Here is a 26,386-nt window from a genome sequence, read left to right on the forward strand (position 1 = left end):
CAGATAAGCGGGGGGGAAGGGCGGGGGGGAGAAGGCCAAGGGCAATATGAGATAACGAGGGAGAGGTGGCAAGAGGAGGGGGGGGGGCCGCGAGGGGGAGAGCGGCACCGGCGAGCATTTCCAAACCCTTCCGATGCGTCGCCAATGCAGGGCTCTGAGGCTCGCCCCGGGTTCTCAGGAGAGCTAGCCCCTCACTGCCGCCGCCCCCCGCATCGGCATCCAGCTCCGTTTCCCCCTCCGTTTCCCCCCCTCCCTCCGCGTCCGATACCCCCCCTCCCTCCGCGTCCGATACCCCCTGACCCGGAAGTCCCCTCCATGGCCGGAAGTGCCTGAGCGCCAGGGAGTACTGGTGATGACGTCGCGGTGTGTGCCGGACTGGAGCTCCTCCCTCCTCCCGTTCGCGCCTTTAAGCTGCTTTCCCGCTCTCATCTTCACTGCCTGTCGGAGAGGAAGGGATCCGGCGTCACCTAACTGCAGTACTCGGAGAAGACCACCAGGGGGGGACATCGCAGGAGTACCCATGGCCGGCCATTTTGAGACGAGGGAGGGAGACATGCATCAGGTCCCTTTAAGAGCTCTACCAGTCCGGCGGAGCTGTGCAGAACTCGTGGTTTCACGGGGTTTCCTCCAGCGCGGCTCCCACTCTGTTCCAGGACGTCGACGGGGTCGGATCAGCCTCGGATTCCAGGTGAGGTGAATGAGAGAGGCCAGGGCTGGGGGGGTTTTGCTGTAGTCCCAGCTTCTTGAGGAAGCTGTTGCCGTCCTCGGCCCTCCATAGGGTATTCGCCACACCGTTCTTCACCACTAGCAGGGCAAAGGGGAACAGCCATCTGTACCTGACCCCCCTGTCCTGCAGGATTTTAGTTACCGGTCCCAGGCTACGTCGTCTTAGGAGGGTAGCCGGGGATAGATCCTGAAAGATCTGAAGCCTGACACCCTCATATTCCATGGACCTGGCCTCCCTGGCCATCCGGCAAACTGCATCTTTTATTTTATAAAAATGAAAGCGAACTATGATATCCCGAGGGGGGGCTTCTGCCTGTGGTCTTGAACGGAGGGCTCTATGGCACCTATCAAGGTGTAAGTCCTGGGCAGATTTATCAGGCAGTATGTGCTCCAGCCACTGTTGAACGAATTCCTCAGCGTCTGTTACTGTCTCAGGCACCCCACGGATACGGACATTATTTCGTCTGTCCCGGTTTTCGGTGTCCTCTTGTTTGTCTGATAGGTCACGGATCTTATCCTGTAACTGGGCTACTATTTTGTTTGTCTGCTGGATGGCCTTTGTGTTAGCGTCCATTTTGGTCTCTAGGGACCCGGTCCTCTCCCCCAGACCATCGAGGTCCCTCCGCAGATTCCACAGCTCTTTGTTGAAGAACTGTTTCATCTCTGCGCAGAGCTCCCTGAAGTCTTTTCTAGTTACTGGTTCGTTGTCATCCGCTCTTGCCGCCGGCCTGGCAACCTCAGCCTCTGCCGCCATCCCTGCTATAGGGGGATCAGGGCTGTCTCCCGCTGCAGGGTTTTTTTTATTGAAATAAGTCGTGACCGAGGGGTCTTTCCGCTTTGCTTTTCCCCGTGCCGGCATCACCGGGTATTCCCCTACTTGAGTTCACTGGGCTGATTCGTGGGGGGTCACTTTGATTGCCGCTTTTAATAGATTATTGTGCTGATGCGAGCAGAGCTAGAAACCTAAGCTTCCATCTACTCTGGCTTCGCGCATGCGCCTCAAGTCCTCTTGTTTTAGTGTCAAAGTGTATTATAATTTTGAGTTCAAATGTTTTCCATTCTTGATTACTTTTAAACACTTTTAAACACTCCATTGAGGATTTACATTTTTAAGCCATTTATGGAATGATCTGGCTGTGTGAAGTGGTGCAGTATCTTCCTTCTTCATGGTGTGTTATTGTGTGTCTGTATAGGTTCGCTCTGGTTTGAAGTTTTGGGCTGATTTAACTAATGTAACATCCTTAGTTAAATTGTCTGCATTGAATCATATATACCACATTCCTCAATGAGCAGCAAAATGTTCCTTTAACATTGAATGTTCTATATGGCATATATGTTTGCAAAATTTGCAGCATGTATTGTTGCATGGTCTTGTGCCATTATCAGCGTCCTTCAGTTTGTTATGAAGTTTTCTATCCTGTCTGTGGTTTGGTGGTTGCCGGAATGCAAGGATGGGAGGTTTGGAGAAAATGTCTTTTAATGTTTTATCCTCTGCATGGGTTGCAGATCTTTGATTATTTTTCACATTCCCTCTTGGGCAGGGTTATATGTAGCTACTAGTGGTGTGCGTGTGGTTGTTTTTTTCTTCATGTTTTGGAGCATTTGTTCTCGTGGGGCTTTAAGTGCAGTTGGGAGTTTGTGGTAAAAGTTTTTGGTTTGTATCCGTTCTGTCTGAATGATTCAGTCTGGGTTGTGAGGTTTCTGTCTTGAGTGTGAGGGCACATGCAGTGATATCTTATAGCCTGGATGTGTATGATGGCTTTTTTGCATGAGTGGGATGGAAACTGGAGTTATGGTAGTAACTACATCTGTCTAGTAGGACTCATAAAACTCATAAAATCGATGTATCTGTAAATATTTGTAAGGTTTGTGGAGGCATGTGGTAAGGAATCTGTGTTCAAGATTAACCATACAAATATTGGCATATTTGGTGCCCATTGCAGTCCTATGAGTTGTGAATAAAGTTTCTTGTTGAAGCTGAAGTAGTTGTGTGTGAGGATATAGTCTATCAGTTTGATAATTACTTCAGTGCTGTATTACTGATCCAGGAGAGATGTTGCAAGGAATTGCAAGCATGCCTCTGTGCCATTCCTGTGGGCGATGTAACTGTACAGGTATTCTACATCCATGGTAACTAGTAGTGTGTTGGATAGTACTGTAGTTGATGTTTAGTTTATTGAGAAAGTCTGTGGTATCTTCTATGAAGCTGTTGTTTTTGTGACTAGTGGATTAAGGATTTTTTCCACTAAGCCTGATTCAGTGAGTGAGTGTGTTCATAGTGTGTGTTCATACCTATTATAATTGGTCTGCCGGTTTTCTTGGTTTGTGGATTTTAGGAGGCATGTAGAAGATACCAACTATTTGGTTGTTAGGTATTAGTAGCTCCAATTCTGGTTGGAGGTAATTAGGGAATTGTTTGATGTGATTCATGAATTGTTTTGTATATTCCTGGGTTGTTTCATGGATCAGTTGCTTGTCTGTGAATTGTCTGTTGCCTTCTTCTATGAATATGTTTGTATCCATAACAACCAGTACACCTCCCTTATTTGCAGGTCTGATGATGATGTTGTGGTTGGTTCACAGTTAATTGATTGCAGATCATTTCATGGGGGAAAGGTTGTACTTTATTTATTTTTTCCGCTGTGCTGATGCTAGTGAGGAAACTCGCAATCTGAAGCTCTCTATGTAGCTGTCTAGTTTGCTGTTGTGTCCTGTTGGTGGTGTGAAAAAGGTGTTCTTGTTGTTGTACTCCATCATTCAGGGGGTGCTCTCTTTTTTGTGCAAATATTATTTCAGTCGTAATCTCCTGAATTTTTTTTTCTAAGACTGAATATAATTGGATTTGATTCTATTTGGTGATGGGACAGAATGTTAGTCCCTTAAAAAAAACTGAAATCTCAGGTTTTGACAGTTCGTAATCAGACAGGTTTATAACTCCCAGGCAGGGTTTGTTTTCTTCTGGCTTGACAGTTTGTATCTGTTTTGAAAAGTCATGTGAGATATCTAAGTTATTTCAATGCTGGTTGTTATTTTTGCAGTGGCAGAGTTGATAGGCATTTTGTTAGTATGAAATACCTCATGTTGTGTCCAAGGTCTGTTGTAATACTGAGAGAGGCATTTCAGTTTCTTCTGTTTCTCCTTGATTGAGTACCACTGTATTTTCATGTGCAGGGTTTGCATATTTTTTTCCAGCCAGTCAGCATTACCAATCCTCAGCATTTGCAGGGTTTGGAGTATTGTCAGTTTTTGGCATTTTAATGTATGTTTCTTCCTATATAGTTGATGAATCAGTTTGTTTCAGAGTTTCTCGCTGGTGCGTTTGCGTTGTGCGTTGTTGAAAGTTTTTTTTTTTTATCCTAAGTGTCCATTTGGAATCGGGTTAATTTTCTTTCATTCTGATAAGAAGTACTGTAGATTTCACCGTTGAGTTGTGTTTCTTTTGCATTCAGTTTTGTCAGTAGCTTTTTCATGTGGCTATATGCGGTATCTTCCATCATGAATTAAGTAGACATAGCTGTGTTAGTCCAGTTGCAATAGAGTAAATTAGTACAGTATTAGGCAACAACTTTTTTATTTGGACTAACAATTGATATTATAAGAAAAGCTTTCGAGAATTCTCTCTCAGGTCAGCAAGACTGATTTACAAAGAGTCCTTGAGTTTAACACAGATGTACAAAAAGAAAAACAAGATACAGTAGTCATCTAAGGCAAATGATGCAGAAAAGGAATAAACAGACAGGGCCACAAATGGATGAAAGGGACAGTGAGACACAGGACTGTACATCTATCAGCAGTGTGCGTGGGAGTGGGGATGCAGGGGGTGAGAGGGGATTAATTATATGTAAAAACACTTTATTATAAAACACTATGCATTTACGGAATCTTTCTGCACTGTACTGTAAGGCCTAGGACATTGTAAAATCAGCATCGCTGAGGCGGGCTGAGCCGCGCTGAACATATGCACAAAGCCCCTGCATCTGTAATCAGTGCGGCTATAGTTTCTCCCTCCGCATGCTTGCTGATGCGCGCGGAGGCTGAGAAAATATGAAGACACAGGCAGGTTTGAAATTTTGGCGCTTGGGGGAGCGGAGAAGCGGTCACGTGACCGCTCCCATCCAATGGGGCTGCAGCTTTTTTTTTCCTACTGTGTCGGTGGATAGCAGAGCCACCAGACCAGACCAGCACAGCACAGAGCCAGCACAGAGCCAGCACAGAGGTGTGTGTGTGTGTGTGTGTGTGTATATATGTGTGTGTGTGTGTGTGTGTCTATGTGTGTGTGTGTGTGTGTGTGTCTATCTGTGTGTGTGTGTGTGTCTGTGTGTGTGTGTGTGTGTGTGTGTGTGTGTGTGTGTGTGTGTGTGTGTGTGTGTGTGTGTGTGTGTGTGTGTGTGTGTGTGTGTGTGTGTGTGTGTGTGTGTGTGTGTGTGTGTGTGTGTGTGTGTGTGTGTGTGATGTATGTGTGTGTGTGATGTATGTGTGTGATGTATGTGTGTGAATGTATTTATCAAAGTCGCACAATGTTAATAAATAATTTATTCTCACAACATGTCTTTTTTTTTAATTTTTAAAATATTATATAATACACACACACACACACACACACACACACACACACACACACACACACACACACACACACACACACACACACACACACACACACACACACACACACACACACACACACACACACACACACACACACACACACACACACACATATACACACACATATGTTCCCCAGTGACACACAAACACACAGACCTCTTCAAAGTGACACACACACACACACACACACGCACTGACAGCTACCAAGTGACACACACACACAGTGATACCCGCCTCACAAGCGCGCTTGCTGTCTCCTCTGCCAGGACAGCAAAAAGCTCCTGGTAGAGCGAGCGGCAGCAAGCGAGAGCGAGCAGCAGCACAAAAGCGTTTACTATGTCCCAGGCCTAAGAGTGCAACTCTATCTGAGATCTATGAATATATAATTGACAAGTACAAATTCTACAAAAAAAACCCCACCAAACCAAGCATAAATGATTTCTCTATAGAACACCTTTGCGTCCTGGCAAGAGGGGCAGGTACTGGGCACTGCATGCATTGTGGATGGGTATGTTCGGCCATGGCAACTTTTGAAGGAGAAAGAGATTGGTCGGGACCAAGAGATTGAATAACAGACCTTCCAGACCCTCCAATTTGGCTCCACCGACTACCTGCTCCAACCTGAGTGCCTGCCACAATATCATTACCAGTATGGACCAACCTACTCGGAAAACAAGATACATCTACATCCCAACTACAGGATCGACTTGAACATCTACATACAGCACATCCCTTGCATCAACAATTGGTCCCTGCTACCTAATTTTCAAGGTGTCTAATCAAGGTAAATATAAATTTACATGAGTTTACATACAGTACTGTACAACCATACAGTCGGACTGTCATTCCAAAATGAGTCACATATGAATTCCACTGACACACATGCGCATACTGTACTTTAAGCATTTAATTATTCTTGTTTATTAATAGGGTACAGTAAATTATTTCACAATATTTTACCAATTTCAAGCAATAAAACAACAGCCAAAATATGTTTTGGGTGCTGCTCGGTTAAGACAAACTAGCATACAAGCACCTACTATAATTTCTGCAGTGTTGCAACTATGCTAAATCTCCTTGTTCCTGGCTGCGACACATATGGGGGTTAGCCTGCTAGCAGGTGACAAATGACCAAGAGTGCATACACACAACCCTCAAAAGAAATGTGAAAGTAACAGATGCTATATCTGTATATAACAATATGTCAGATCAGAAGAGGTAACAAGGAGGGAGGAGGAAGTGCAAGAAGCATGGTTTGCCACTATTGCAGTCAATGGGCCAGTTACAAATAATTAAAATAAGCAGCAAATACAATATATTACATTTCAATTTAAAAAAACAAAAGTGCCCATAAGCCGAATGATTGGCACAGTGGTACACCATGCCCTATGGTGTTAATAACCACTAAGGTAATTAAGGGGTTTCTCGCCAGTAGTTATTTTATTAATTTTACTGTTGGTGCCTACTGAAGAAGAGTAGGAACAGGAAGACGAGGAGGATGAGTATGGCCATCATCCTGGCAGGGGTAAGTGCAACTTTAATTTACTATATGCTGGCTGGGTAATGTTTTCGTTATGCTTAATGAGCTATTATCCAGATCTGGATAATAAGGATTTTGCCCATTACTATTCTGTATATGTTGGGGGGGGGGGGGTTACATTATAATGTTTATTGGTGGTAGAAGGGGTGAGTGAAGGGGGTAGTTGCCCCAGGGGTGGTGGTTAGGCCTCGGGTGGGAAGTGGGAGGGATTAACCCTTTTATTAACATAGCGGTTACTACCGCTAAGGTAATGAAGGTTTTAGCCCCTCCCATAACCATCCTATATATATATAGCAATAGTGTATTCATTCATTCCACACCTCTCACACAAATAGTTAATTGAAAGTATAATTATTTCTTATGAATGGTGGTGTAATTTTAAACAACAATTTTATCCCAGAGAGGAACTGCAAATATGACTGGGTCAATGGATATTTTTAGACACTCCCAGGTCCTATACAATGCTCCCAGTAGAAGGTAAGACAAGGAACCAAGAAGGGGCTGGTGGAAGGAGTACAAGTAGCAAGAACAGCTATCCACAGACAGACCGATCTGCAAAACTGAATCATGGGAAAAAGAAACACTAATACATAACATTTCATCTAGAATGGTAACTTGAAAAACATTTTATTTAATTTATTTATTTATCAAATGTTTTACCAGTAAGTAAAACATTGAGAGTTGCCTCTCGTTTTCAAGTATATCCTGGGCATAGAGTTAAGACAAATAATACATGGTTACAAATACAGTTACATAAATGAACAGGGTATACATTATATACAAGGCATTGAATGTACAGTTAAAGAAAATATATATTATAGGCTTATGTAACAGTTACAGACAAGATTAAAATGTGAGACAGCCTTAGTTTTGAAAGAACTTAAACTGGTGGTGGATGTGAGAGTCTCTGGTAGGTTGTTCCAGTTTTGGGGTGCAGGGTAAGAGGAGGAGTAGCTGGATACTTTGGTGAGCCTTGGGACCATGAACAGTCTTTTGGAGTCTGATCTCAGATGCTAAATACTGCATGTGGTGGGGATGAGGAGCTTGTTCAAATAGATGGGTAGCTTGTCCAGAAAGTTTTTGAAGGCAAGACAGGAAAGGTGAACTTTACCTGCCTAGACTCAAGTGATGACCAATCTAGTTCTTTGAGCATTTTGCAGTGATGTGTGTTGTAGTTGCATTGGAGAACAAAACGGCATATTGAATTGTAGAGGGTGTCAAGTTTGCTAAGGTGGGTTTGGGGTGCTGAGCAATATACTATGTCTCCATTGTTGATAATTGGCATTAGCATCTGCTGTGCGATACACTTTCTGACCAGCAGACTTAGGGAGGATTTGTTTCTGTAAAGTACACCTAGTTTGGCATAGGTTTTGGATGTCAGGGTATCAATGTGCATCCAGAATGTTAAGTGGGAGTCAAACCACATGCCCAGGTATTTAAAACTAGTAACAGGAGTTAGGGTGGTGTCAGCGGTGGTTCTGATCAGGAGCTCAGTCACTGGAAGCATTAAAAATTTAGTCTTGGTCCCAAGCTGTGTGCATATAGGATTGTGTCATCTGCATACATGTGTATTGAAGCTTCCTGACAAGCTGTGGGAAGATCATTGATGAACACTGAGAAGAGTAGGGGCCCCAGAACAGAGCCTTGCGGGACGCCACAGGTGATATCAAAGGAATTGGAGTTAGATTAGCCTAAGATGGACACATGTTGGGATCTACCTGATAGGTACTGAAACCAGTTTAAAGCATGCTTCCCTATTCCAGAGCTCTGGAGTTTGTTAAGCAGGATAGTATGATCAACAGTTTCAAAAGCCTTTGCAAAATCTACGAATATTGCACCAGTGAGTTGTCCCCGTTCCATTCCACACTGAATTTAATTGCATACTTTTAGCAGGGTAGTTACGGTGGAGTGTTTGGGGCAAAAGCCAGATTGGAATAGGCTAGGGAATTTGTTTTGGTATAGTAATCGCTTAGTTGGGAGTGGACACATTTTTCCGTGACTTTGGATAGTATTGGGAGAAGAGAGATTGGCCTGTAGTTTGAGACAGTATATTTGTCCCCACTTTTGAAATTGGGACAACTCTGGCAGTTTTCCAGATCTTAGGGATATGGCCTGCAGACAGTATAGAGTTGACTATGGAAGCTATTGGTTTGGCAATGGCTGGGGCACCAAGTCTTAGGAACTTAGATTGTAGTAAGTCAGGTCCACATTGGCTGTTTAGTTTTAATTTGAGGAGCGCTTGTGTAATCTCTTTGGATACTGGGCCAACTTGAAAATTGTGGGCAGTGCTGTGAGGGGTGGGGCTATATGGGTACTCAGGAAAAAAAGGATCAGCGCTCCACGGTTTTCTAAATAAAGTAAATTTATTGTGCCACACTTTACTTTAAATTTACTTTATTTAGATAACCGTGGAGCGCTGGATCCTTTTTTTCCTGAGTATACTTTGGATTTTGCCTGGCAGGTACTTCCTTGAACCAGCAGCACCGGTAAACTGTATGTCTTATTTACTTGTGGAGTGCAGCCTTAACCCCCTTTACATTGCTATATGGGTATTCCCAGGATGAGATTCAGGTTTGTGGTTTGGTTTGCTTTTTGCTAATAAGTTAGTAGGACACCCCACAAAGTAATCGTTGAATGCATTTGTAATATCAGTGGGGTTTGTCAGTGTAATATCCCCCTTAGTGATATTACTTGGTTGTTGATGGTTAGAAGGCTGGCATATATTGTTGATAACCTTCCAGAAGTTAGCTGGTTTTGATGTATTCTGGTGGAGATTGTCAGAGTCATATTGTGCTTTTGCATGCCTTGTTTGCCTTGAAGCACATGTTCCGCAGGCATCTGTAGTGATTGAGATCCTTGGTCGTGCCAGTTACTTTGTACCTTTTCCACAAGGCATCCCTGAATTAGTAGAGTGCTATAAGGTCAGTTGTAACCTATGGATGTGGGCCCCCCATACCTTTATTCTGCGTAGTGGAGCATGGGTATAACAGAGTTTTAGGAACTCGGATTGGAAATAGTCGAGTGCAGAATCAGGGTCAGGAATTAAATCGATTCTATGCCAAGGGCAGTTGATAAGATCAGCCAGAAACTTTAGTGAATTAAAGTTTCTAAATGTTCTAATGAGGAGAACTTTAGGGCTTGATTGGGGCGCGTAGAAAAATAAGGCAGTGCACTGCCCAAAGTAACAGAAGGAGGCTCACGTTTTTAGCAACAAAAAATAGATTTATTACATAAAAAGTGGACAAAAGGGTCCCCCCTAGGCCGCAGCAGGGGTCCACCAACTAGTTTAAGGCATTTTGTTCCTGCCATCACCTGGGAGATTGCACGCCTATGAAGATTCTGAGATTGGATACTCCAGGAGAAACTGAGTGAGTTCACTTTGTGGGTCTCTGTACCCCTTTTTTCTCTGATATATGGGACGTTGGTCTGTACTATTTATTGTGCCGCTGGCATTAGGTACTAGTCCTCTAACCCTATTAGTTATTTTTCCTTACACAGTACACTATTGCATGGTCACTGAAAATGTCAGGAAGGATGCCAGAGGATTGGATTCTGCTGGGATTTGAGGAGAGAATCCAGTCTACTGTAGCAAGGAATGGTTGTGCGATTTCCGGTTTGTAATGTCCGTGTGGGTTGGGAAATGAGCTGCGATAGGTTAAGTGACTTGATTTGTATCTGGATTTTGTGGTTTTTAGGGTCGAGCCAATTGAAGTTGAAATCCCCAAGAACTGGCAACTCACACTTCTCATTCAGAGAGGAAATAGAGCCAGGAAACTGGGTGATATCAGTCAGGGATTGTAGAGGGGCTTTAGGGGGGCAGTATATGCCAGCAACCAAGATGGGCTTAGAAAAGGGGAGGCAGATTCTGCCAACTAGGATTTCAAAAGAGGGTTTGGCATGGGGGGCAATTTAACAGTGTAAATTGTAAGGTGTCTGCAATATAAAATAACACCCCTCCTCCTCTCTTTGACCTATCTTTCCTAGAAATGGAGTATACCTGAACGGCAATATTTGCATTGTGAGTTTTAGGGGTTGGCCATGTTTCTGTGAGAACGATGGCTTTGGGTTTATGCATAAGGCATCATGCTCTTAGTTCATCCAGTTGGGCAGCAGACTCCGGATATTTATATGGGCAACATATAGCCCTTTTTGGAATTTAAAGGTGGAATTCTCAGGGGTATGAGACAGAGTTGAAAAGGGAGGGCCTGGGTTAGGTTCAATATTACCTGCTAAAGAGAGTAAAAGTATGAGTAGAAATTTGAGTAGCTGTTTGCAAGTTGTAAATTTGTGGTGTTTGCCATTAGAGTGAGCGGTGGTTGGTGTGCTGGTTTTTAGGGTTTTCCACCAACATTCAGTAGATAGTGCAAGGCTTTTGAGTAATCCAGGGTATATGGTGATGTTGGGTTTGGGCCAGGAGGGAGGAGTTTGTAGTGGATAGAGAGAGTAAAATTTCAATGAGGCCACGAGAAAGAACAAAGTTAAGGTATATACCAGGTTCATTATGCCAGAGGTAGGTAATGCTGCATGGAGCTGTTGTGAGCTAAGTGTGTGTGCAGACTAAAGAACAGGGGTGTGCCTTTTCCTTGTCAAATGTTTTGCTGCATAGCTGTACTTGAAAAAGCTTTATAATTTGTATCTCACAATAATTAATCTAGGTTGACTTTTTCATATTTGTTCGTTCCTGTAGAGGGAGAAAGGGGGTGGCCGGTATTAAAGGGGTTGCACCCCATTTGGCCCCCCTGACCTCACCAGGGAGACAAGGGGTTAACTGGGCTGAGGCCCAGAACTGCGATTTAAACCTTGTCATAACATGTAAATGTATTTTCGCCTGTTCCCCTGTTCAATTGTAATGTCGGGTTTAATCTGTGTCTGCATCACACACACACTAGAATCCATCCAGGAGCACAAGGGTTAATAATTCTTTAATGATTATAGCTCTTTGTGTAGTTTTCCCGCCTTTTCAGGCATCATTTTGCAGGTCCCCATTGGCCGCCATTAGGGCTCAATGCATTCCAATGGAGAATTGTGCTGTTTTAGTCCTGTTTCCTGTAAAGACCAGCAGGTGGCGTCCGAGAGGGAGAGCGGCGGTTTCCCATTGAAAGTCAATGGGCCCATTGACTTCAATGGAGATTCCTCGAGGTACCCTTTCGAAGAACGAGTTGGCTGCCGTCCAGACCGCAAACCGCAAAGCGGATACAATGTCCTTTAAAAGAGCTAAAATCACTTGAGTCAAGTTCAACGTCAATTAGCGTGGGAATAAACAGTTCTAGAGCACCTAGGAATAAAATTCTTTTTGCCCCTAGTTCCTGGTCTTCCCCCCACTCGACCACCACCGGGTCCCCGAATCCTGGACCCCGATAAGGGTCGAACCAGATAGAGCGGGTCGCGCCATAGGCTTTGCCGGCGGCGGCAAAAACGGCTCTGAAAAACGACTAAGTGGAAAAAGCGGAAATTTGGTACTCCATATCTCCGGTTCCGGAGGGCTCAGCGGATTAAGGTTTGGGGTATCTGTAGCCACTGCTCCGGCATCACTGCAGAACCCTCCTTGACCCGCCTGGACCAACCTGACGGGGTATGGACCCCCTTGAAAGTTCGGGACTTTTCCCATAGACTTCAATGGCAGAAAAACCCCATTGACTTCAATGGCGGCGATTTACCATTGAAAGTCTATGGTGGAGCTGCCCGTTGTTTTCAATGGGGATTTAGTGAAAAGCTGAGATTTCTTTTTTAGCGGAGATTTTTGTATTAAAGTAAAAAATGATTTAATGTGCATTTGTGTAACTCCGGTTCCGTAGGTCGTAGCAAGTCTCTTTTTGGACCATATGGTGTCCCAGTTCTGGCAATGAGAACTGGGAAGTGTGGACCTGCTAGACCCAACGGAAAAGGAATTTTTAATACGTCTATGTTTTATGCTTAATACTGTATTTTAAGGTATGGATAAGTTCCAGAGGAAATTCCTTTGGCCATAAGGTAGCAGATGGCCCTAGAGGCGACCCAATGTCTGGGACTTAAGTATTGTTCAAAGGGTTTTGTCACCCTCACTGTTTATTTGAGGCTCAAACCAGAGCAGTTTTTAAGTGTTCCATTTAACACCTTCCAACAAAGGTTTTCCTGCCAGAAAGCCAAATGGATAGACCGGCTGGCATTCCATTTGCATATGTGGGGCTACAGAAAGGAGACCCCAGAGTTCTACTGCACCTGTGCCAGCTAGCAGGGGGGCATGTGTTGAAATGTGTTCCCATGTTAAAGATTGGCTGGAGGTAATTGAAAACCAATCACAGGTACTTAATGTTACAGATAGAGGGACAAAAGGTTTATAAACTAGCTGTCCACCCTATACCCTTTGTCTTCATTTGCTGATATGGTTACCTGATATCACCTGAATGATTTCCTGATTGCTGAGAGAAATGCTACATCATACTTCTCATTCCACAACCCCAATGTAAGTGTACTTCTTGTTTGTTACTGTATTATCTCGTGTGTTCACCCATCCTAAGGAATAAAATCACTTTATTATATCTTAAGCCTCGTTCAGTTCAAACCCAGTTATTTTTGTGTAATATTAATAAGCCTGTGGAAGCTAACATCACAGTTCCCTAAAATGTAACATTTATTTCTTTAACTCTTCACAGACAGATCTGACGTCTAGAGCGATGGGACGTTATACACAATTGGCTACTGATAATGCTCAGACTATAGAAATGGGGGCTGGGGCTTGCCCTGATAAGGTAGGATTTTCTCCTTGTTTAGATAGGTTGAGAGTCAGGAGTAAATATATTTTATTCAACACATTGGAAAAATTTGTGAATTTGGTTAAAACATTTTTGGGAAAGTTTGATTTAACGAAAAAAAAAAACCTAAATATCCTAACCTAAATTTTCAAGATAAAACTATCCTAAGTGAATTGGGAGCTGATAAAAATCTTATTTTTAAATTGGCACATCAAGGGGGAGCATTGATTTTATAGGATTATTCACTATATAGGATTGAGATTAATAGACAACTATCGAACACTGAACATTACCAGCCCCCTGCCTCCTGACCCTACTTTCCAAAACAGGGATGAGCTTGATAAGATTATTAATGAGGCCTTCTTGAACAATCTGATTGATGGGAGATTTAAGGTCATTTTGGTCACCAAGTATTCTGCTAGGCCAGTACTATATATTTTGATCAAAATACACAAGGATCCCTTGAATTCCCTGGGTAGATCGATACTGGAAGGAACTGACCCGGTCTTCCAGCCACTGTTGGTCTACCTAGATGTGATTCTTAGGCCTTATTTTGAAAGAACTAATTCATTTGTTATGGACACTATGCAGTTTTTAAGACTAATTAAGGAATTTGGATGATTGGAGGAGGAGACAATATTGGTCACAATGGACATTACAGTCTAAACAGTTCAATGAATGTGGTACACTGGCGACACACTTTATTCGAGCTCGGCTAGTCTCACGAATTCGGGTATACCCGGGTGTATTGAGGTTTGTGACTGTTTTCTGCCTGAGTGCATTGGGTTATTTTCCAGGCAGGGATTGAAGCATTTTATTCCCGCTGGCTGCAATACTGCACAGTATATATATATATACTGCATTACAATTCATGAATTTATGCCATCTGGTAGACACGCGAAGCATTGCAGCCTATTAAATCCTAATCATTATCATTTAACAGATCAGCCGCCCGTCAGCCAGGCATGAACCCAGGCTGGGAAGGCAAACGCAACGGGGCTTGTCAGAGGTGAGGAGCGGAGCATTCCAGGTATCTGCCAGGTACATACAGCTAAACCCCGTTATAACGCGCCTCGTTATACCGCGATTCGGTTATAACGCGGTTTTCCCGTGGCTCCCGTTTTTTTTTTAAAAAAAAAAAAAAAAAAAAAAAAAATTTAAAAAAAAAATTTTTTTACATTTTTTTTTTTGCACACTGCACACACTCACTGCACACACACTGCTCATTGCTCACACTGCCACACTGCACACACACTGCACACTGCACACACACTGCTCATTGCTCACACTGACACACTGCACACACTCACTGCACACACACTGCTCATTGCTCACTGCCACACTGCACACACACTGCACACTGCACACACTCACTGCACACACACTGCTCATTGCTCACACTGCCACACTGCACACACACTGCACACTGCACACACACTGCTCATTGCTCACACTGACACACTGCACACACACACTGCTCATTGCTCACTGCCACACTGCACACACACTGCACACTGCACACACACTGCTCATTGCTCACACTGACACACTGCACACACACTGACCACACTCACGCACACTCACACACACTTACGCACACTCACGCACACTTACGCACACTTACAGACACACACACACACACACACACACACACACTTACACACACTTAGACACTCACACACACTCACACACACTTACACACACTTACACACACTTAGACACTCACAGACACACACTCACACACACTCACACACACTTACACACTCACAGACACTCACACACACTCACACACACTTAGACACTCACAGACACTCACAGACACTCACAGACACTCACACACACTCACACACACTTACACACTCACAGACACTCACACACACTCACACACACTTACACACACACTCAGACACTTACCCACACTCACACACCCATATACACACACACACTTTCTCTCCCATATATACATACACACACACTCTCTCACTCTACACAGACGGGCCGCGACCAGCACCACCACCCGCTCCCCCCCCTCCTCCCGCGCAGGCAGCGGGAGCACCGGGGACAGCGGTGGGGAGAAGAAACCCCCCGCTACAACCTCCATGCAGGCAGCATGGTTCTGAGGTAAGCGGCGACCTGAGGGGACATCCCCACTCCCATCTCCTGCCCCGCGGCCTGTCCCGAGGTGACAGGGGGAAGCGGGGACAGGAGAGACATCCCCGCTCCCATCTCCTGCCCCGCGGCCTGTCCCGAGGTGACAGGGGGAAGCGGGGACAGGAGGGACATCCCCGCTCCCATCTCCTGCCCCGCGGCCTGTCCCGAGGTGACAGGGGGAAGCGGGGACAGGAGAGACATCCCCGCTCCCATCTCCTGCCCCGCGGCCTGTCCCGAGGTGACAGGGGGAAGCGGGGACAGGAGAGACATCCCCGCTCCCATCTCCTGCCCCGCGGCCTGTCCCGAGGTGACAGGGGGAAGCGGGGACAGGAGAGACATCCCCGCTCCCATCTCCTGCCCCGCGGCCTGTCCCGCGGTGACAGGGGGAAGCGGGGAGCGGAGGGACATGCCCGCTCCCATCTCCTGTCCCGCGGGATGAATATGCGCTAAAGCGCGGCGGCCATTTTTTTTTCTCGCGACCCCGTTAGTAACGCGGTGGTCTCGGGGTGGACCCCGAGACCCGCGTTATAACGGGGTTTAGCTGTACTGGGTATTTGCTTGAATAAAGTGTGTCGGTGCAGTAGTTGAAATGATAAGGGACATAGTCAAACCTGATTTGAAGAAATGTAACTTACACTTACTTTAAATCATTTTGAGAAAACTACTTCAGGTTTGAGAATACAGTACATTCTATTTATAAAAACACGGAACAGAGATGGGTTTGAATATGGCCCCTGAATATGCAAATATATTTATGGGCATGTTCTAAAATCGGATAATTTGTAGGAACTGGGACTTCATGCTGCATTGCCTAATGTGGAGAAGATATATCGATGATGTCATTCTCCTCTGGCAGGGCAGCATGAAGTCACTGGCAGACTTTATGAACTCTATCAATTCCTCCCATCCTACTATTAAATTTGCCATGGTGGCAGATTATAATAAAATTAGCTTTCTAGATATGTTTGTTAGTAAAACGAGTCATGGTACTGTATTACCACAGACATTTATGTCAAGAAGACAGATAGGAATAATCTGTTGTCAACAAACAGTTTCAATACACCTACATTGATAGATAACTTACCCCGTGGGCAATTACTCACAATAAAATGCATTTTCAGACTCTACTCTATTGGATATAAGGCTACAACAGATAGTAACAAAATTCTTAGAAAGGGGCCATAAACGTGAGACTAATAACAAACATTTTAGAATGGTTGAACACTTGGATAGGGATAGTCTATTGGTTCTGAAGAATCAATTACAGCAGGATCAGAAAAAAATGCAGAATTCAATTAGTCTTTAAATATACTACAGCTTGTAGATTAAACGTCCCTTTTGAGAAACTGGAAGATTTTTGATAGTGACCCTATGCTATGTAATTTTTTTCACTAGGCATAGAACTATAAGGGATCAACTAAACCGAGCTGAGTGGGTAGGTACTAGTGAAACTCAGACATTCCTAGCAAAGAGAAATTATGGTACATTCCCGTGCCTTCACAAAATTCACTGTAATTCAGTTATTAAGGGTGAAACCTTCAGACACCCCACATTGGGAACATCATATAAAATTAAGGTTTTGTATACATGTGAATCCAAGTTTGTGATCTTCCTCTTATGGTGCCCATGTGGCGAATGTTATGTTGGGAAAACTATTTGACCAATTAAGAGACGTCTAACTGAACACAAATGCAACATTAGGCAAGCACTCATTGCCTTAGTGATATCATAGATTCACCTGTAGCAAGACATTTTAAGTTGAAAAGAAGTGGATTAAGCCAATTGAAGTTCAACAGACTTGTCAGAACAACTACACTTCACTGTGATATAAATAGTATAAAGATAGTGTGTTCAATACTCTAGGTACCCTTTCTTGGGAGTAATGGGTCATTTACTAGGTTGGAGGGTGGTGGGGGATTTTTTTCTGTTTTCTTCCCTTACATTGTGTGTACTAATGAATGATGGTATTTTTGAAGTGAAACTTCTTTAGTGGAACCTCTGATGGGATAAAACTGGATAGATGGGGGGCGAAATGTGAAACGGAAGTGACGTCACGTAATGGACACCGCTCCGCTCACACGTCCCCTGTCACATGCGGCGGCGGCGCTAGCCGCCGGTGCCGCTCCTAATCGCCGCTGCACCCTCCACACACACAAACACACACCCCCACACACCCGGCTGCTGACCCGACGCTCCTAACGGTCCCACGGCCGCTGTAACGCTGTTCCCCGCCCGCTGCCATGCCGCGCATGCGCAGTTGTGATGGCTCCGCTGACGGACGCCACACATGCGCAGAAGCGGCTGGCAGCGGAGTCGTTCCCCCCACACGCTCCTAGTCCTTCAGCCCTCCACTGGCACACGGCACAAACCCGGGTGCAACCCGCGCTGCACAGGGGCTCAGTCACTCATGCCCGTGCCGGGCGCATGTTCCCCGCGGTGGGGGGGTGCAGAATTTGCGTGCAAGGGGAGGGGGGGGGAGGGCAGAATTTGCGTGCGAGGGGAGGGGGGAGGGCAGAATTTGCGTGGGAGGGGAGGGGGGAGAGGGCAGAATTTGCATGCGAGGGGAGGGGGGGAGGGCAGCATTTGCGTGCGAGGGGAGGGGGGCAGAATTTGCATGCAAGGGGGGGGGCAGAATTGGCGTGCGAGGGGAGGGGGGGGCAGAATTTGCATGCAAGGGGAGAGGGGGGCACAGCACAACACAACTATACATTCACATAACACAGAGAGACATTCAAACAACACAGAGAGAGAGACATAAACTGACTGACACACACACTCACACTGACTGACACACTCTCACACTGACTGACTCACACTCTCACACTGACTGACTCACACTCTCACACTGACTGACGCACACTCACACTGACTGACTCACACTTTCACACTGACTGACTCACACTCTCACACTGACTGACTCACACTCTCACACTGACTGACTCACACTCTCACACTGACTGACTCATACTCACACACTGACTGACACACACATGCACACACACTGACTGACACACACATGCACACACACTGACTGACACACACACACTGACTGACACGCACGCACGCACACACACTGACTGACACACACACACACACGCACACACACTAACTGACACACACGCACACACACTGACTGACACACACGCACACACACTGACTGACACACACGCACACACACTGACTGACACACATACACACACTGACAGACACAGAGACATTCACACAACACAGAGAGAGAGACATACACTGACTGACACACAGACACACACAGTGACACACACACACACACACACACTGACTGACACACGCTCACTCACACTGACTGACACACACACACACACACACACATGCACACACTGACTGACACACATGCACACACTGGTTTACACACATGCACACACTGACTGACACACATGCACACACTGACTGACACACATGCACACACTGACTGACACACATGCACACACTGACTGACAGACACACAAACAAACACACACACATAGTCTCTGACACACATACATACTCTCTGACTGACACACATACATACTCACTAACTGACACATACACTGACTGACACATATGTGCCGAGCATGCGCGTTATAAGTCAATTTCTGTGACAAAAGTCAAAGAAGTTTCACTTACTATGCGCGTGCACAGCACACACAGCTTTTTTTTCAGAATCCTTAATATTATGAGAGTATTATATTGGATTTGACGATATCATTGCATATATGTGTTGCACTATCAACCCTTTTTATTGCTCGGTCTTTTTGAGTTACTGTATGTTTACTTATTAGAATTGTGCAGCTGTATACACGTTTTGTGTGCTATACTTTTGAGAATACACATTTATTTATATGTTATTTATACACTTTTCTATGTATTTTCATATTTGTATACATATTTTCGTTTGTTTGTAGATTGGATACCATGTAGAATAGTTGCCTCTCCAGCCTTGAATATTGCAGGGGGATCTGGTTGTCTCACTGTGCTTGGGTACCTCTTTAGCAGCCAGAGACGTCTGATACTTTCGGTCTGATGATGTCATTCTGGGCAGATCCAGTGATTGGAGCAAGGGGGCATATAAACTGTACTGCTGTTCAATTGTTTGTCACACCTACCTGATAAAAGGCAGTGATGGGCCTGAAACGTCATTTATTATGTGGTATGTTCCTTTGAATAAAAGTAACTCTTTTTCAACACCAAAGCCATGTGCACTGCTTGATGCCTATTTGGATCTATTACTTATATATGAGTGATATGCTTATAATAGGATTGAGTGCTGCCCCTTTTTACTTTGTTCCTAAAGAGGCAAAATAGCAGCCCTGCAAATGTAAAAGAAAAATTATATTTAAAAGTTTTACCGAATTTTGAAAGCAAAAGTATTAGAAATGAATCTAAGATAATACAGTATACCCGTAGACTTTTAGCATTAAGCGAACTTGTTGTGAACTTTTGGATCAAACAATAAAGGGTGAAAGATGCAAAGTTTACTAATGTGCTCAAAATGTTTACACATCGCTTTACTATTGATGGGAGAATCCGCCCAAACCCGTTTCCCGTGTTTTCATGCATTTTTCCCCCAAAATCCATTTTGCTGTCTATAATTCGCAGACAGATTTTGGTTGATTCTTCAAAATCTGCCATTGGATACAATTTGCTGATGGACTTGTAGAATCAAATTCAGGGATTCATCAATTCATTGACGGATTCTTAAGAATTCACCAATGGATTGCTGTATCCATGAATTGGATTCTGCAAATCCCTCCACCGATTGCAGAAATCATGGAGTGTATTTGTAATAATAATAAAAAATCTGCAAAAATGCGAATCGCTCCTTTTGAGATTGATCGCTTAAATCTGCGGACCAAAGTAACGGGCTGATCTGCTGCGGATCCAGATCCGCCCTAAAAATGCACCTATCTCTTCTCTTTATCATTGGATGAGCCCACGCCACACAAGAGGATTCTTTACATACAGTAATTTTAATTTAATAAGTCCTTAAAAGCATTATTTTGAGTAGTATTGTATATATATTGAGTGACACTCAGTGGCGACAAATAACAATGTCAAAATTGTCAGTTCTATAATTATCCATCAGTTTGAAATGTGCAGCTACAACTGGTGGAAAAAAATGAACCTTGGGTAATTTAATTATTTATCATCTATCCAACAGAGGACATGTTATTGTAGTGCATGTACACAGGTAATCTTTGTAGCCCTCATTGAATACAAAATTGCTCAGAACTAATTCTGCTAATTTTGTAGATTATTCTTAATTCTATACAGTGGGATTATAGAATCTTTAGTAACATGTGTACGCAACCAGTAAAAAAAAAAAAGTGCGTTTATAGACATTGTGGGGGTCATTTATCAAAATCTCTCCACTGCAAAACTTGGGAAAAACTAGTGCAAAAATAAAGCACCACATTTCTCAAGAAGAGAAGAGATTTTTTGGTCCGCTGAGAAGGATTTTGAGGTGTTTGATCCATGTCCTATCTCTGCTACTGCTACTGATTGTGTGGTGTTTAGCTGGGTAGTGTAGATCACAAAACCATGATACAGTACTAGAAACTCTGTTTCAAAGACACCAAGGACAGGGAAACTTTAATTATGCCAATAACTTACTTAACTACAAAAATGTGAACAATTGGCACTAGTCAACTGCACTATATATGACAGTGATGGCCCACTGGATATAATTATCTTCTTTATTTAGCTTCTTCCCTTTTAAGCAGTATGTTCATCATCTTTTTTTTTCATACTAATGAAAGACATAAAGCTTTGTAAACATTGTTAACCTAATTGTGTATGTTTTCTCCAATATGATTAGAATAAAGGCTACACTTGTCCTCACACATGGTTTCAAACCCTTACAACTTTTAGAATATCAACAAAAATGTATTACTACTACACAGCAAATTCTTACATGGGGTATGGGTTTTCTTCATTCCATCACAGTGGAAAATCAAAACACATTTGTGCAAATAAATAGAACCAGCTGTATTTGCAAGCTGCTCAAAAGGGCTCCAAAGTATTGAGGATCCAAGTATTTCTTTTAACATTTTACAACCAGTAAATGTGACAGGCAAACAAGTTTCACAATTCATGTCTAAGTTTAGTTCCTTTCTCTAACTAAGTGCAGACATCAAGAGCTATAAAGAGCATCTTATTGCTAAATTGTTAGCTGAAATGTCAGGCACGGTACAGTACAATACACTGGCGACACACTTTATTCGAGCTCGGCTAGTCCCACGAATTCGGGTATACCCGGGTATATTGAGGTTTGTGACTGTTTTCTGCCCGAGTGCATTGAGGTATTTTCCAGGCAGGGATTGAAGCATTTTATTCCCGCTGGCTGCAATACTGCACAGTATATTTATATATACTGCATTACAATTCATGAATTTATGCCATCTGGTAGACACGCGAAGCATTGCAGCCTATTAAATCCTAATCATTATCATTTAACAGATCAGCCGCCCGTCAGCCAGGCATGAACCCAGGCTGGGAAGGCAAACGCAACGGGGCTTGTCAGAGGTGAGGAGCGGTGCATTCCAGGTATCTGCCAGGTACAAACTGGGTATTTGCTCGAATAAAGTGTGTCGGTGCAGTACCTGCTTCTGCTGTTTCTTTAGCTGTACCTGTTGTGTTAGTTGCTCTTGCCTTCTTCCTTGAAAATCATCATTGGTGACATTCAGCAATAAAAAAACCCTGAATGATGACACAGAAATATCTGTTCAATGTACCTTTATCAAACATTTGACTCAAATAGCCATCCAATAGGAAGCCACAGAGATGTTGCAAATTCCTATTGGCTTGACATTTGACAGCCATTTTATTTCACCTGGGGCAGATTTGAACCTGGTAATTTCAATAGTAAGTATCTCGGAAAGTGGGTGCTCCACAGGGCTAAAAATAGTGACATTTGACTCAGAAGTAAAACCGGTTCCCACCCCGTAACAAAAATAGGGACTCCAAAAAAAAAAAAATAAGCAAGAGGAGCTGGTACTTTAAGCAAGTAATGTTATCTCCCATAGTTTGCGAACTTGAAAATGTAAGGAACATAGGCTCCTTCTGTCTGTGTGAAATTGTACATAGACAATCTGCAGTATTGACATTTTTTTTCATTTCTTTCATTAGAATAATGATGGAGAATAGTGTGTAACTTTGTTTAGCTTGAAAGTTTGGAGGATAGTAGTTTCACTTACAGTATAACATAGATATCATGAGACATTAGTGTAATGTTTCAGGAAAACTGAAAAAGGGTAGTTAAGAAATCAGTATAGTAGAAAAATCCCAAGCATCATTTGCAAATCTAACCTTAATGAGAATAAAAAAACATTATTTGGCTTTGAGCCACACTTTTATAATTATTTTGTTGTTAAGCCTTAAGCAGCTACAGTTTTAGGATTCCTTAATATAAAATATAGAAAGTGAAGCTCTGCTACAGGTGAAACACATTTTATTGGAATTTGCTTTTTTTGTTCATTGCTTGAGGTCATTATTCTTTTACATCGTTCTGTATTTCAACAGGCCAGCATCGTTATGTATTTGCATTTTAATACTAATACTGAATTCTCCTAACATGATTCAATCTTATTCTCCCAGTGGTACCATTAATATTTTAATTTAATCAGAATTTCAGGAACTTGTTTGCCATCTAAAGCAACTTGGTTACCTGTCAGCCTCCATCAGCTTGTCATATTAGAGGTGATTGTTCCCTGAATCTAATCTGCTTTAAATGATTTCATTGGGTAGAGGTCTATAAATCATCCTAGAATGGGCCTGACAGATGAAGGCTTTGGTAAGTAAACAAATCAAGCTTGCTTTACTTTAGGCAGCAATGAACTTGGCTTTATCTACTTCTTATTGATTCCTGCACTATAAAAAGGTCACACAAATCTCTTTAACATAGAAGCATTATTAATGTAAGTACTCCTATTACAACCAACAATAATTAAGATAACTTCCAATATTCATGGATGAGGCTGGTTTTAGATGATCTTAGACTGCATTTTTAATTCAGACAGTTATCCAGACTGAAACGATTAATTCATTTGTTTGCTTCACCCATTCCAATCAAATCAGAAATTAGTGGAATTTTAAGTAGAACGGAGTCCCCCTGGACTTTAAAGCAACTCTAGAGAATGAGACTATATGATTTGCCTGTGTATGCATTGCTAATGCACATTACACATGTAGACTCAATTAAAATTGCAGTTACAAAAAATCAACTTCATACTGTACATTAAAATTCTATGTTGGAAGGACAATTCACTTTAGAGCATGTAAGGAGAAAACACCTTGCTATAGTTTAAACTATTGAAGACAAGCAATCCAGTAATCATTTTTCTTTAAAGTACATGTAAGTATTCAGATATGAGAAATAAATAAAATCTTTGCCGGACTAAATACTGTATGTTCTTTGACTGAGACCCCATAACTGGGCATTTCAATATCTAATATTTAAATGGGACACAACCACATGAAAGTAATTTCAAACCATCACCAATAGGAAGCCCACAATTGGTCATTTTATGAAGAAAACAAGCAGAAAATACAGAAAAAAGCTAATTTTCTCAAAGCAAACAAAGCTATTGTATTTCAACATTGCCATTTACAATTTGTCTCTTTCAAAATACACGCAATTCCAGAGGTTGAGGAGGGAGGGGTGAGAGAGGATGCAGGGCGAGGGGGAGGGGGGAGAGAGAATGATGGCAAGGGAGAGAAAATGGAGGGGAGGAAGGAAGAGAATTGGGGGGGGGAGTGAATGCAGTATAACTTTTTTTAATCTGAAAGTTAATTTGCAGATGGGGGTAGCAGGGCGAAAGACAGAAGATTCACCTAGGGTGCCGAATACTCTTGCACCGACCTTTCTCTTATGCACCATATTTATCCAGGAGAATTACAGATAGTCATGTACCCACATTAGTTTTTCATAGTTTTAAACAATGTTTCAAGACCTCACAGGTTTCTTATCTAGATGACTATAATAATGTAATCTTCCCAAAGTGAGTGATAATATCCACTTGTTCCAATTTCATACAATACAAATTACTTTGTTTGCAAAACACAATCTAATTAAAAATCAGAAAATGATTGAAAATATTTTTGGCCAAGATCTGTTAAGCACATCACTGCTGGATGGGCTGCCTTTATTTTATACAATGCAATACTATCCTCTATGGCATAGAAACGATGCCTTTTTGTGTAGGTATTGGGCAAGAAGGGAATACTGGAAGCATTACAATACTCATCAATAAGATCAGTATCCCTATTTTACTCCTTTATTGAGTGATACATGTAATACATAGTAAATAATTCCACTATTTTTATTATAGAGATTTGAAGTATTATAGATTTATTTGCATTTAGTAAAAAATGGTCATCTTGAGATAAATTGTTAAAATTATCCACCTTACAATTTAACACCTTACAGCAGGAGGAGCTCCTAACTAGAGATGGGCAGAGCAGTCCAAATCTGTTCGCGTTTCCTAGATAGTTTAAGATAAATCCTTCCCCCTCCCACCATAAACCAGCCATGGATTTGGCATAATAATCGGCAAATCCATATTTTTCTTCAAATAGTCTTGCAGAAGGGGATCTTCGGAGCTGAACCACACTAATTTTAACTCTGGAGCCCCCTGCTTCCTAAGATACACACACCTCCATAGGAGGTGCTGGTATCCCTCTTAAATGTAGATATCCCAGTCAAATTGGTCAATACGAAGGCTGTGACCAGGACATTTAAACTGCAGACAGATACCAGCATTACCTACAGTACGGAAGTGTGTATCTCGGAAACCAATACAAAAGGAAAAAAAGAATCACCTAGTTCAGATTGATGTTTTCCCTTTCTTTCCAACATTGGCCATTATTTACATGCAAGATAAGCTAAAATAACTTGAAGTAGATGATAAAATAGTAATTAAAATATATTACAGGAGAAAGAAGCCCACCCACAGGTCAACTAGTCATGGGTTTGCATGACTAGCTGGTCAAAAATGATTACAAAGGGGTCACTATAAACATAAAACTACACTATTAGAAGAAAATAAAAGCAACAAAATATCTTTATACACTACTAGATGAAAAGAAAGAAGAAAAGAAAAGCAAGAAGATACCTATCTACACTATTTGGAGAAAAGAAAGAAGGAAAGAAAAGCAAGAAGACCATTAAAGCAAAAAAGAAAACTACTCACTGGAGATTGTTCTACAGCAGAGACTGCGACTATTCTAACACAAACCAGTGGCATTCGCCAAAAAGACCCAGGTACACCCAGGTACATTCTGAATACATGCATTAAACTTGCCTTAAACTAGCCAATCAACAGGGGATCTATTGCTTCCGAATTGGATTTATTATTCCTGCTTGATATTTTTTTGTTTATTTTTGTGTCATCAGGTAGGGATACAGTTTTAATTTTTTTATTTTAATTTTGATTGTCCATCAGGCTAGGATTGTTTTTTTGCCTTTTATTGAAATTGTCTGCTTGTGCCTTGAGGATGAGGACAGCCTTCATCCTAGCAGGGGTAAGTAATACCTTTATTTTTTAAAATTATAATTTATTTAGGGTGTACATTGATTTCCAATGAGGCTACCTAGACCCCCCCCACCCATTGAAGG

Source organism: Ascaphus truei, chromosome 3, assembly GCF_040206685.1.
Source record: "Ascaphus truei isolate aAscTru1 chromosome 3, aAscTru1.hap1, whole genome shotgun sequence".
NCBI classification, from domain to species: Eukaryota; Metazoa; Chordata; class Amphibia; order Anura; family Ascaphidae; genus Ascaphus; species Ascaphus truei.